General features: G+C 37.3%; 1 protein-coding gene across 1 annotated transcript in view; it reads left to right on the forward strand.

Annotated features, from left to right (window-relative positions):
- GPC5 (glypican 5) overlaps positions 1 to 15,049 on the forward strand; it is a 1,454,359-nt gene that overhangs the window by 335,637 nt on the left and 1,103,673 nt on the right. The gene's annotated exons all lie outside the window — the stretch shown is intronic.

A 15,049-nucleotide genomic window follows, 5' to 3' on the forward strand; every position in this document is an offset into this window, starting at 1 on the left:
TAAAATGCTCTTACTTTCTAGATGTTCATGAAAAAATTAATGGCCATTTCATGGATCATCTTAAATGAAATCTACATAGTAGAAAATTAATATTATGCACACTAGTCCTGAAAGAAGAGGCAGGTCCAACAATTTGGCACAAACTAGAAGTTGACATTGCAATTGGTCTTGGATGTGGCTATGTGCCCATATGTTTGGTATTCAACAGATGCCCACTTTTTGTTTTCAGGGTAACAATTACCGGCAATTATAGAAAACATATGCAACTGTCATATCCGGTGGCTGCAATTGGAACTCTACTAGTTTGCTTTCTTAGATGAGGATAGACTTAATTCAGGGAGCATGAGATTTATTCTAAACTCTTCAGGCTCCATTAGTGTTCCATAATGCTTATGTCCTTAAGTTGCTTTATGATATTTGCAGTGCAGAGGCTGTCAACCTTAGGTTAGTGTGTGTGGAAGTAAATCTCTCCACATTTCTGACTACAGAAAGAATAATAAGGTGTCATTTTATAGTCATAGAAATGGCTAGAAATTGGACAGTTTTCAAACTGGTCATACCAAAACCTTCTGTTTCTATGTAGCAGCTTTGCCGGAAAAGCTAGAAGCTTTTAGTAATGTATGTAATTATTACCGTGGGGCTATCTCATTTATATGGCTGAAAACATCTTTTCCACCAAGAAAACCAAACTGTGAATAAATTCTCCTTATCTAATATATCTAAGAGTATGTTTTCTTTTTCTTTTCTCCCAACAAGTGAATCTTCTACCCCTTTTCCTTTGGAAAGTCAGTAAACGTCTACAGAGTTGAAAAGAACCGCAAGTTCAGCTCCTCTGGTTATAATTTTTTTCACTGAACTTCTAGAAGAGGTGAAGAGCATGATTCAAGTTCAAATTATGATGAAATTGATGATTTTATAGGAGTGTATAAAATTATTTCAGAATTTTTGGCGGAATCTGTGGGGGCATAATTTAAGATGATTGAAGTTCGTCTCTTACAAATTAATTGCCTTTAGAGGTAGGATGGGTCCTTCATCTATAGCAAGAGTATCAAGCGCTATCTTCTACTTTGTTTTTCGTGGTAAAGAACATTTTCAACATTTAAAATCTATCAATGTGTTTAAAATGTATAAAGGGTACATATGTATAATAGGGGAAAATGGGAAGCAGGAAGCACCAAGAAATCCTCATATTTGTATCCAATGGCATGGAATGGAAATGACAAAGCTGCCAAATCCACCACAATTGTCTTCAAACTAGTAGAAAAAAATGTGTCTCTGGAGTAGGTTACACATGTGATAGAGACACTTCCTTTCCCTTTTTCATCTTCAGTCCAAAACACAAATCAGATTAACCATTTCCAGGGCACACAGCTTCACCATGATCTGTAGAATCATGTGTGGCTTCTTTTGCTTGGTGCAACAAATGAGAATATGAAGGAAGTTTCAAGGTATCTCTTTTTGTTTTTGTTTAGGCTCATATTTGTAGAGCTATCGACTTTTAGATTAAGCTTCCTTCTCAGAAATGTGATTCATTCTGGTCTGATGACTTTCGAAGTCAAGGAGTCTGAGGCTCTCTTTTTGCTCTATTGGTTTCACCCTCTTTCAGCAAGACTCTTGTTATATAAGGAACACTGTAACTTTGGGATCTTGTAAACTGAGTAAAACCAAAGAATTTGTAGTCTTCAATGTATTTGGTTTGTCTACATTTTCCAATTTAAGCTAAGCCTTATACAAACAAACATGTATATGAATAATCATAATGGAAGGATGCATAACCTTAATCCTTATCATATAAACATATTTTAGATGGCATAATTAACTTAAGGTAATTGTACATTAATTATCCTAGTCAGTAATATTCTAGACCCCCCATCAGAAAAACTGAGAATAAAAGGATACCTAGGTGACATGTAACATTCCACAGCAATGTTTTTCAAAATGAAAATTACCAGAGTAATAGGAATAAAATTGAAAAATAAAATAGCTTATTTCATCTGAGCATTGCTATTTATAGATTTCCTAGTGCTAATGCCCATCTTTATAACAGAGTTCAGGGACACATGTATTTGGAATGAAAGATACAGAGTATCTGAAAATGCAAGCATGAACAATTTGTACTAGGTGTATACCAGCCATTAGTCAGATAAATGTGTGGGAGGAGGTAAACAGGAATATCTGAATGTAATTCCAAAATGCAAAAGATAAAAGAAGGAAGAATAAAGAAGGCTTTTCATTGGCAGACTGTTAAAGGGCAAGTATTTTATTAATGTTCTGCTAATGCTGAGAGAGGTTAATAATGTCTAGATTATATTCTTGTCCCTTAAGTCACCAAGTTTATTGTTAAAATGTTAGCAGCCACAGAAAATATCTTATTGCCAAAGAGGGGAATATTCAAGATTTGACCTAAAATACTGAATCTCAAAATATGGGTACTCAATAATGATTGTGTGAATAGCATAGATTAATATCATTAGATTTGAAAATTGAAAAATTGGTACCATGTTTCTTTAAACTAGTAGACTGAACAATTAATTGTATATTTTAATTAAAGTGACCAACAATTTTAAGAGGTAGGCACCGTGTCACGTCTCTTTTGGGATAGATGACCAATTTCCCTAGTATTATCTGACTGGTTTTAAATCTTGATTACTTGGTCACGTGTTTATTTTCACTAATGGGTTGAATCCTTGTTTAAAGTCCTTTTTAATGGAGAACAGAGGTAGTGTTTTTTAAGGCACATTTTTACAACAGGGGAAAACGATGTTAGAACTAATTTTGAAAACCTAGTTTTGACAACAGGTTTAAATCACTCTTTTTAGAGGAGGATGCTTTCAGAAAGGGTGTTTTTTATGGGGACATTAAGTGGTAATGTGTTGGGTTTGGAAGGTCTTTGAAAAGTGAGGAATAGAGGCATCTATCCTAATTGCATAGATGGCTATGAACTTCCAGCTCAAGGCTAGAATCAAATTACAGGGAGTGCTAAACATGAAACACCTGTTTGCAAAGCAGTCTCTGCAAAGGGTCTCTAAGGAAATCAGCCCATCCTCTGAGCTCCTTTCCATCTCTTTCCTATTACTTTCCCTGTTGCTCCCCAACCTACCAACCCTTTAGTTTTGTTTTGAAATCACAGTAAATCCTCTAATAAAGGGGAATCATGTCATGTGAGGGAGATGACTTCCTATGTGGAGGGGGAAACCTGGAATCACTTAGGGAAAAAAAAAATCCTCCTCTTTGAGAAAGGTGCCGATCTTTAGGTCACAGTTTCCATAATGAGCAATGAGTTCAGGTGGGGTTCAGAGAGCAGACTTAACGACTTGCTCTTTTGGAAAAATTATTCTTTTTCTTTTGAATCAAATATGAATGCCGTGCTTGAAACACATTTTCATTTGTGATAAATGTGCCATATATTGCATTGCTTCTCAGTGATGTGTTCACCCTCTCTTCCCAGAATGGGCCAAGAAATGAGACTTCCATTCTCCATCTGACTATACAAGTTTAATTATTTTCAAGCATTTGCAATGAGAGTGGTGTTTGCTCTTTCTATTCTATTAGAATAGAAATCTATTTTTTGTATTCTAAAGACTTCTGTAAATATTTTGTCAAATAGAATGAGTTAGGTGAGAATAACGTTAAATGATTAAATATAGATTCAGAACAGCAAGAGAAAAGAGTTCTTATCTAGAAACATGTAATTATATATTTCCTCTGCTGAGCAGGAGACTGACATTTTAAGTGTCTACTGTTTGACAGCTGTGGTCAGACATCTCTACAGGGTTGAGCCTGCTCATTAGTGCCACATTAACCTTCACTTTGCTTCAGGCCATTAACTAGCAAACTGCACATTTGACCTTTGTTCTACAGATATTTTCAAACAGTGTGCTAGGCATTGCTTTTAATTTGGATTCTGTATTCTGTGTGGACTGACTTTAGGGGTAAGAAAAAAAATCAATGTATGTCATTAAGTAGAGAAACATGTGGTCTGAGACATTCCAGAAAGAAAATCTCCATTTGAAAATGAGATTCTTGATTTGCATTTCTCTGATGGCCAGTGATGATGAGCATTTTTTCATGTGTCTGTTGGCTGTATGCATGTCTTCTTTTGAGAAATGTCTGTTCATATCCTTTGCCCCCTTTTTGATGGGGTTGTTTGTTTTTTTCTTGTAAATATGTTTGAGTTCTTTGTAGGTTCTGGATATTAGCCCTTTGTCAGATGAGTAGATTGCAAAAATTTTCTCCCATTCCATAGGTTGCCTATTCACTCTGATGGTAGTTTCTTTTGCTGTGCAGAAGCTCTTTAGTTTAATTAGATCCCGTTTGTCAATTTTGGCTTTTGTTGCCATTGCTTTTGGTGTTTTAGACATGAAGTCCTTGCCCATGCCTATGTCCTGAATGGTATTACCTAGGTTTTCTTCTAGGGTTTTTATGGTATTAGGTCTAACATTTAAGTCTCTAATCCATCTTGAATTAATTTTCGTATAAGGAGTAAGGAAAGGATCCAGTTTCAGCTTTCTACTTATGGCTAGCCAATTTTCCCAGCACCATTTATTAAATAGGCAATCCTTTCCCCATTTTTTGTTTTTCTCAGGTTTGTCAAAGATCAGATAGCTGTAGATGTGTGGCATTATTTCTGAGGACTCTGTTCTGTTCCATTGGTCTATATCTTTGTTTTGGTACCAGTACCATGCTGTTTTGGTTACCATAGCCTTGTAGTATAGTTTGAAGTCAGGTAGTGTGATCCCTCCAGCTTTGTTCTTTTGACTAAGATTGTCTTGGCAATGCAGGCTCTTTTTTGGTTCCATATGAAGTTTAAAGCTGTTTTTTCCAATTCTGTGAAGAAAGTCATTGGTAGCTTGATGGGGATGGCATTTCACAGCAGTTAGAATGGCAATCATTAAAAAGTCAGGAAACAACAGGTGCTGGAGAGGATGTGGAGAAATAGGAACACTTTTACACTGTTGGTGGGATTGTAAACTAGTTCAACCATTGTGGAAAACAGTATGGCGATTCCTCAAGGATCTAGAACTAGAAATACCATATGACCCAGCCATCTCATTACTGGGTATATACCCAAAGGAATATAAATCTGGCTACTAAAAAACACATGTACAAGTATGTTTATTGTGGCACTATTCACAATAGCAAAGACTTGGAATCAACCCAAATGTCCATCAGTGACAGACTGGATTAAGAAAATGTGGCACATATACACCATGGAATACTATGCAGCCATAAAAAACGATGAGTTTGTGTCCTTTGTAGGGACATGGATGCAGCTGGAAACCATCATTCTCAGCAAACTATCACAAGAACAGAAAACCAAACACCGCATGTTCTCACTCATAGGTGGGAATTGAACAATGAGATCACTTGGACTCAGGAAGGGGAACATCACACGCTGGGGCCTATTATGGGGAGGAGGGAGGGGGGAGGGATGGCATTGAGAGTTATACCTGATGTAAATTACTAGTTGATGGGTGTTGACAAGTTGATGGGTGCAGCACACCAACATGGCACAGGTATACATATGTAACAAACCTGCACGTTGTGCACATGTACCCTAGAACTTAAAGTATAATAATAAAAAAAAAAGAAGATAAGGTTCTTCTTGGATACTTTTCTAGATAATTAGCTTTGGTCAAAATTAGAAATAGTCTCTTCTGTGTTGAATTCAATGGAAAAAAAAGAGGGGTGCAATATGTGACAATTTATAAATGTTTAAAATGAGACAAGTTCCTATGAGATGAGGACATAGGATTGAGAGGTATGGCTTTTGAACATAGTTTTGTTTCTAGCAAGGTCTGATTAAATGAAATGCAAGGTCAAATGTAGATTAGAGCCATGGGCCTTAAGGCAAACAGCTTCCTAAAAGATCAACAAAGTTTGAAACTATGTCAGCTTTGTAAATTAAAATGTAAATTTGCTTAGTGAAATATTTTCAAAAGACTATGCTAATATTGCTATATCCAGTTTATGGAATATTATACAGTTAATTAAAAATAAGACTCTATTTATTAACCTGAAAGGGGTTTGTCATATACTGTCATGTGAGAAAGATTCCATTTCATATATGTGTATAGGTTGGTACAGATTTTGCGAAACCAAACCATCTCTATATCCTTCTCTATCTTTCTATGTCGGTCTGTCTGTCTGTCTGTCTTTAGCTGCTTGTTAGCTTGCACGTAGCAAAAGCTGAAGAATAAGATAAACACCAAGCTGTTATATTGGTTACCTCAGGTGGGAGGGTTGAAAAGACTATGGAAGGACAGAAATTAACTGGTTAGTCATACACCTTTTTATTATTTTACACCTTACTAAAAGATATATTACTTTTATAATTAAACATGAATAAAGTCAACTACAATAGTATAGCCAGTTGGAAGTGTTACTCAATTTAATAGTAGTAACTGGCATTCCTTTGTCAACAGATTCAGAAATGACGACTTCAGGGTGGGTTTGCATTCCCCTTTATTTGTATTTTTTACCATGTGATATATCAGAAGACCTTTCTGGCACTGTTGGCCTCAAGGGCATGGGAAACAATGAAGCAATAACTATGCTAGTCCATGTTTCTCCCTTGCCTTCAGTAAGCTCAGGGCAAATAAGGCTGCAGGCTATGAATGAGCAATTGTGCTACAGCCTTTTTCTACTTTACTGTGCTAGCACAGTGTACAAAGCTGGGCATTAGCCAGTGATTAGAATTTACCCCACTGCGTGCTTCCTGCTCCAAACATTTCAGACTGGTCAAAACGTATAGGTAACTCCTGTCTGAACATATTGCATTCTCAGTGTAGTTTTTTTGTCAAAAAGAAGCAATGTATCTGGTTTTTTTTTTCTAATCTAACAATCTACTAATAAGTATGTTTTTAAAATGTGATAATTTCCATAAATGTTTGGAAACAGGTGGAAATACTCTTCTATCTAAAGATGTATTCAACTTTGATTAATCAAATATCCACTGGCAGCCAGTTATTGCTAAGTAATGAGATTTTCAGTTAATTAATGAAACAAGATGTTGAAGTCTGTATCAACTAAATGCCTAACTGATAACTCAGTGACTTTTCATGAGTCTTTTTATTTTTCTCTTTTCACTTTTGTTATTTATAAGAGGGTTGGACTACGTCACTGGTTCTCAAACCTGGCTGCACATTAGGATCCTTTAGGAAGCTTGCAAGAAACCCAAATGCTCAGTTCTCATCCCGGACCGATAAATCTGATGCTTTGAGGGAGAACTCCAAGTGTACAGTTTAAAATGTGTCCTTGGTAATGACAATGTATAGATAGGACAGAGAGCTGTTGGAACAGATGATCTCTAAGGCTCCTTCTAGCTCTGTCTTCATAATGCAGCATATCTGTGATGTATTAATTATGATAGCTATCTTACACAGCAGTGCAACTGAATATTAATGTGTCACTGTGTGTTAATTTTAACATTACATATAAATAGGAGCTGTCTTGAGCTTCTTTAGTAGAGTTTAGCTCAGTTGTTGTACTACCTTAGAGATTCCTTCTATTTTTTAATGCAACACACCAGAAAGGTCTCTCTGATATTTTGCCAGAATCTAGGAATAGGTCCCCTAATTTAAAGTTTCCTGATTTAAAGTTTCCCAAGCCACCTGTGCACTTAAAGAACTTTAAATTATCACTAGCATTGTGTAAAACATATTTCTTGTAGGAGCTTCTAATTCTAGAAGTTGTTAAGAACTAAGACTTCATCCGGGGCTAATTCAAAAAGAATTTGTTAAGTGCCTGTTGGGTACCAAGCTATGGTCCAAATCCTGAGAACATGAGGAAGACATGACTTTTGTCTTTAGGAAACACATTCACTAATTGGGAAGGTAGATTGGCATATAAGGGAATTCTAATACTAGAGAGCAAGGGCTATAATACAACCATACACAGGTGCTAGATGAGAAATGAGGATGAACCCATTGCTACACCAGTTGGTCAGGGAAGGAGTTGAAGAGGAGGTGAAGTTTAAGCAGGATCTTGAAGGATGGGTAGAAAGTTGAGAGTACAGTAGAAGAGAAGACAGTTCTGGGTGGAGGAAACTGGATGTGCTAAGCCTGGAATCTTGTTCAGTAAATATTGAGTTGTTTTATGCAATGTGTGTATAGCTGTGTGGGCTTTGGCTGGTATGTGTGAATAGAGAGAAGGGGGACTGTCATGGGATGAGGTTTAGGGTAAAGGGTCAAGAGCTCTTATGCCATGGCAAGACATTTTATTGTTTCTTATTTTTAAAATTTTTAATAGATATAGTGGGTAAAAGTGCAGTTGTATTACATGGATATGTTGTGTAGCCATGAAGTCTGGGCTTTTAGCATAACCATCATCCAAATAATGCACATTGTAACCATTTTGCATACCTCACCCCACTTCCACCTCCCGCCTTCCTGAGTCTCCAGTGTCTATTATTCCACTCTGTAAGTCCATGAGTACCCATTGTTTAGCTCCCACTTGTGAGAACATGTGATATTTGACTTTCTGTTTCTGATTAATTTCACTTAACGTGATGTCCTCCAGTTCCATCAGCGTTGCTGCAAAAGACATGATTTCATTCATTTTTATGGCTGAGTAGTATTCCAGTGTGTATAATATATACCACATTTTATCCAGTCTCCTACTGATGGACACTTAGGTTGATTCCATGTCTTTGTTTTTGTGAGTAGTGCCGTGAGAAACATATGAGTACAGGTCTCTTTTTGATATAATGATTTATTTTCCTTTGGGTAAATACCAAATAGTGGAATTGCTGGGATAGTGGAATTTCCAAATAACAAATAGTTGAATTTCCTTTGGGAAATACCCAATAACGGGATTGCTGGATCAAATAGTAGTTCTATTTTTAGTTCTTTCAGAAATTTCCATACCATTTTCTATAGAGGCTGATTTAATTTATATTTCTACCAACAGTGTATAAGTGTTCCCTTTTCTCCACATCTTTGCCAGCATCTGTTATTGTTTGACTTTTTAATAAAGACATTTTGTATGAATGAGTTAGTGTTTTAAAAGCAGGAAGTGGTATTTTTTGGAGACAGAGTCTTGCTGATCTGTTGCCCAGGCTGGAGAGCAGTGGCACAATCTCAGCTCACTACAACCTCTGCCTCCTGGGTTCAAGCAATTCTCCTGCCTCAGCCTCCTGAGTAGCGGGGATCACAGGCATACACCACCACACCCGGCTAATTTTTGTATTTTTAGTAGAAACAGGGTTTCACCATGTTGGCCAGGCTGATCTCAAACTCCTGATCTCAATTGATTCTGTCCACCTCGGTCTCCCAAAGTGCTGGGATTGCAGGAGTGACCCACCATGCCTGGCCTGTGTGGCTCATTTCTAATGATTCTGCATTCAACTTGGAAAATGGCAGCAAAGGCAACAAATGCTACGCTGTTACAAGCCCAAATTAAAAATGATCCATTTTTATTGGTCCAGACATAGAGGCTTTGAATAAATATTCAGATGAGGAACATTTTTCTATTTTCTTTTCAATATGGTCAAACTGTTACTCTTAATAATTATATGTCATTTCTGTGTACTAGAGATAGTTCAAGCACAAGATAAGCAACTGACATATGAAACACAGTCCCTGAAGGATAATTCGATGGGACTGTTAACATCTCCCTGCGTTTATTATGATCCTAATTTTAACGGGAAATAGTCTTATAACTGTAGAGAAATAATTGCACAGATGCAGTCACTCTCCCAGCAGCTTAAATTTATAATCTTTCTAATAATATAATATTTTGTTCCTTGAAATATTTCATGTAAAACTGGAAAAGTAGTCATGTGTTAGCTTGAGCATTGAGCTGGCAACTGAGATGTGAATTCTGATAATAGGGCCACCATTAATTTGCCCTGTGGTAGCAGGTAAGTTTTCTTTTTTTTTTTTTTTTTTGAGATAGTTTTGCTCTTGTTGCCCAGGCTGGAGTGCAGTGGCATGAACTTGGCTTACCACAACCTCCGCCTCCTGGGTTCAAGCAATTCTCCTGCCTCAGCCTCCTGAGTAGCTGGGATTACAGGCATGTGCCACCATGTCCAGCTAATTTTGTATTTTTAGTAGAGATGGGGTTTCTCCATGCTACTCAGGCTGGTCTCGAACTCCTGACCTCAGGTGATCCGCCCACCACGGCCTCCCAAAGTGCTGGGATTACAGGCGTGAATCACTGCGCCTGGCCTGTAAGTCTTTTTGACCCGTTCACTATTCCTACTGGTGTTTCAATCCCCTCCTTTACCACCATCTCAATTATTTTTGTTTAATATACCTACTGAAGATCCCTAGTTCTGTTATCCTGAAATATCACTGAAAGTAAATATCACTGAAAGTAATATTTATCAGTGCAACTGCATTTTGCAACACTGCTCTTAATTCCTGCCAAACACAGAACATAGTGTTCCAAAGTAGGATCTCCCCCCCAGATTTCTGTCTTTACAAACCAAAACCCATCTTAATATTAATGCAGACTTTCTTTCCTTATTTTAGCCTCAGAAAATTCAAAGCTAACCACTCTGTTTTCAGTAGCCCTTCCTCTCTCTCTTTTGCAGAATTTCTGATTAATGAATTATTAATTTTCTTTTCCTATCATTGTATCAACCGAGAGACTAAGTTATGATGCGATAGAAAACTACACCAACATACCATCGGTTTAGAACAATAACATTGTGTTTCTGTTTGGAACCTGTGCCATTTCAGATCAGCAGCCATCACTGCTTAAGTTGCCTGGGGTTTAGGACGCAGAATGACAGAGCAGTCTTCCTCTGAAACATTGCCAGTCATCGTGCCAGAGGGAAACGGAAGCTGGCAAAGCCTCGTTAGTTCTTAAAGCTTCAGCCTAGAAGGAGCATACATAAATTCTGCCTATATTTATTCGAACCCCAAACAAGTCCCATGACCAAAACCAACTTCCAAGCTCCTGTGTGCCCAGAAAGTAGATAATTAGAATATCCAGAAACAAGCTAATTACCACAAACCCTTATCTCCTTCTTTTTATACCCGAATATTTTCAACTGTCTTCCCCATTGAAATGAGCATGCACACAAACAAATCTTTAATTTTTCTTTTTTGGAATCTCCACTTATGGTTTTGCATGCTCTTTCTAATACTCGTTGTATAGCAAATGTGAAGTTCATTACTTTATGTCAAGTGCTTTAATTCCTATATGAGTTTGCTAGGGCTGTCATAACAAAATACCACAGACTGGGTGGCTTCAACAACACAAATGAATTTCCTCAATAGCTCTGGGGTTGAAAGGTTCAAGATAAAGGTGTTGGCAGGTTTGGTTTCTGCAGAGGCTTCTCTCCTTGGCTTGCGGATGGCTGCCTTCACCCTGTGTTTTCATGTGGCCTTTTCTCTGTGCCTGTGTGTCCCTGGTATCTCTTCCTCTTCTTATAAGGACACCAGTCATATTGGATTAGCACCTACCCATATGAACTCATTTAATTATAATTCTTTTTTTAATTTTTGAAATTTTATTTTATGTATGTATGTATGCATGTATGTATGTATGTAGAGACATTGTCTCACTATGTTGTCCAGGCTGGTCTTCACCGCCTAGGCTGAAGCAATCCTCCTGCCTCAGCCTCTCAAAGTGCTGGGATTATAGTCATGAGCCACCACACCTGGCCCCTGATTATTTCTTTAAAGGCCCTGTCTCCAAATACAGTTAGGATTTCAACATATGAATGTTTTTGTGGTGGTGACAGGAGGTGATACAATTTAGTACATAATAATTATGGTCACCACATAGGAAGGACACTTTCAGGATTTTATTTAACCCCTCAGAATGGCATTTTGTACTGTGAGGAATATAACTTCAAATTCACTCATCCTTTAGTTTTTATAGTGCTTTAACTTTGAAGTTTTCTTCCTTCGCTCTTTCCACTTTCAGCTCTTTTTGGCTTTGTATTACTGCATATTACTTTCCTGAAAGATTTTCTCCGTGTCTATTATTTTAGTCACTACCTGTATGGGTGATGGGTCTCACATCACATGTCCAGTCCACTGAGTCCCAAGGCCGCATCTTTAACAGCAAACTTCCATGATATGCATAGTTCTTGAACCAGTAGCATCAACATCACCTGAGTGCTGCTTTGAAGTGTACAGTCTTTTTTTTTTTTTTTTTTTTTGAGACCGAGTCTTGCTCTGTCGCCCAGGCTGGAGTGCAGTGGCACGATCTCGGCTCACGGCAAGCTCCATCTCCCGGGTTCACGCTATTCTCCTGCCTCAGCCTCCGCTAGTAGCTGGTACTACAGGCGCCCGCCACCATGCCTGGCTTATTTTTTGTATTTTTAGTAGAGATGGGGTTTCACTGTGTTAGCCAGGATGGTCTCGATCTCCTGAACTCGTGATCCGCCCATCTCAGCCTCCCAAAGTGCTGGGATTACAGGCGTGAGCCACCGCGCCCGGCAGATGTGTACAGTCTTGAGACCTGCCCTGGAACTACTGAATCTGAATCTGCATTTTGGGAAAATCCCCAGATGAGATTTATACCTAGTAAGTTTGAAAGTAGCATTCTATTTGATTTCTCTATCTAGACATTCCAAAGAAATCTCAGACTGAACATGTTGAGAATGAAACCATTAATTCCTTAGTCTTCACTCATTTATTAATTTGATGACTATTTATTGGGGCTACTGTATGTAACACCATTGCTCTATGATTTATGGCAGTGAACAAAACAAACAACAACATTTCTGCCTGCCTGAATATTTTATTCCAGACCATGGAGACAGTTAAGAAACAATAAGGCCTGATTAATCTGTATATTACATAAGTGGCTAGAAAGTGATGTGTGCCTTGGAAAGACGAAAATATGGAGTGAGATAAGGATGATCATAAGTATAGTGTGGGACCCTGGGAAGGTGAGATTTCCCTTCCTTTATTTCTCATCTCAGCGAATGACATGAGCATCCCTCACATGAGCAGGGGGAAAACACAATTAGAAATTGTGTGTGTTATCTTAACATTCTTCCTTTAGCCTGTCAATTCTAGATTCCTAATGTCTTTCAAATCTTTCACTTGTTTTTATGTTCACTGACAGGCTCTTTCTCACATCCTCAGGGTTTCTTCTGCTCAGGTGATAGCCACCTAAGTGACCTCACTGCTTTCTACTCCCAAACTGCTGCCATGATGATGATGATGACACCTGCTTGCTGGAAAACTTAATGGTTCCAACTTCCTTTTGAATAAAACAGAAACATCTTATGATGAGCAATAAGACTGATGATAAAATGGTTTCTTCTTACCATTTCACCATAATTCATTCCCATAAGCACAGTCCCCACTAATGAAATTGCATACTACCTGTATTTTCTTTCCTCTTACCGTTACTCATCCTGACTTTTTGTTTGGTTTGCTTGTTTGTTTTGCATGGAGCACTGAAATATTACCTTGTTTTGTAAATATCTTCTGATTCGTCTGTGCACTAAAATTTGGCTCTATTAACATTGTCTTATCATTGTAGGCTTTCCCCAAAATGTGTGTTCTTAGAAGGCAGGGGCTCTCTTGCTTACCTGTGAATCCTTAGTGCCAATACAAAACTTAGCACTCAATAGTGTTTCTTACTTTTTGACCAATAATTTATAGATGATGGTTCATAGAATGACTGGAAATCTTCTAGGATACAATCCTTTCAGATTAAATATGGGCAATGGTATGACAGTGTGTTTGGGAAACAGAAAGTACCTCACTTTTGTGGGACCCTAAAGTATGGTTTGAGTTGTTGTTGAAATTGAGGTGAGAAGATAACTTGCACTTCTTTCCAAGAAACTTGGATAAAATGCTGTAGAGAAGCTTTTGAAGGACTTTAAGTGAGTAACGTAATCTCTGGAATGTCAAATTTGAATTTTAGAAAGCTACTGTCATTGAGAATGGGAAGAGATAGGAGGGATGTAATCTTAGTGTAGTAAGTCCAGAGGAAGATGATAAAGGCTTGGACTAAGGCAATGACAGTATAGTTGTGGGAAAGAGGACTGGAAAAGAAAGATGTAAAGCTTTCCCTATGAGGATCTATTGATTTTGAAGGGAGAAATGAACCTGGTGCTATCCACCAACACTGCAGTAGGAGACTTAGGGTCCATAAAAATATATTCAGTTTTACATCATCAATTTAAAAGTCTCAACATTCCATCAATTTGGGCCTGGTCTCTTCATTGCTAGAAGACTCTTTGATTCCAAACAAGTGATCATTTATAGTGAATACAATTTAGGACAGGAGTCACACATCCTGCCATTCATTAAACCCCACCTTTCTAAAAATGAATTAGTCTGCCTCCTCAATTATGTTTTAGTAGCTTCAACATATAAATTGGTATTTGTTCATGCATTCCAGTTGCTATAGTAGAGATATAGCCATCTTTGAGGGACTTATTTTCTGGCAAAGGAAACTGACTTAAAGTAGTAAATATGATTTAAATATTCACCAAATACATATACTAAAAGCGTCTGATTTTCTCTATGAGTTTTGATGTTACATATTTGAAAGTAACATTTATCTTTTTTACAAATCAACTCCAGCAATATTCACAAATAGTTCTTTAAAAACCAATACGTTTGTGTCCAGCCTGGGCAGCATAGCAGGATATCATCTCTAAAACAAAACAAAACAAAAATAATAGGAGAGAGAACTAAAAATTAATGATCTTGAGTAACAGATGTCACAAAATGAGATTTAATTTTTTAAAAATTAGTTACTCCAGCTATAATTTAGAATCACCCTTCTTCTTTGATCTCATTTTTAAACAAATTATATTTTTAAATTTAATGAGGGATGACATTTCATAATTGCTACGTTTTAACTGCTTATTCCATGAATTTCTAAAGTTTACTTTCCTTCCAACATTTCCTTCTTCTGTCCCTTCCTTCTGGTCTAGAGAGCATCTCCTATGATCAGCCTAGGCCTTTTCATTTCTTTTTCCAAAGCAATTGTTTATGTAAAAAAAAAAATCATAATGAAGGTCTTTAGGACTTGGCCTTTTGAAATATTAAAACTCAAGTTCTTGGTCCTCCAAAGCCTTGGTTTTAAAACTCAGAAGTTTTTGCTTTCTAAATTAAAACAA

Source organism: Macaca mulatta, chromosome 17 (assembly GCF_049350105.2).
Source record: "Macaca mulatta isolate MMU2019108-1 chromosome 17, T2T-MMU8v2.0, whole genome shotgun sequence".
NCBI lineage: Eukaryota > Metazoa > Chordata > Mammalia > Primates > Cercopithecidae > Macaca > Macaca mulatta.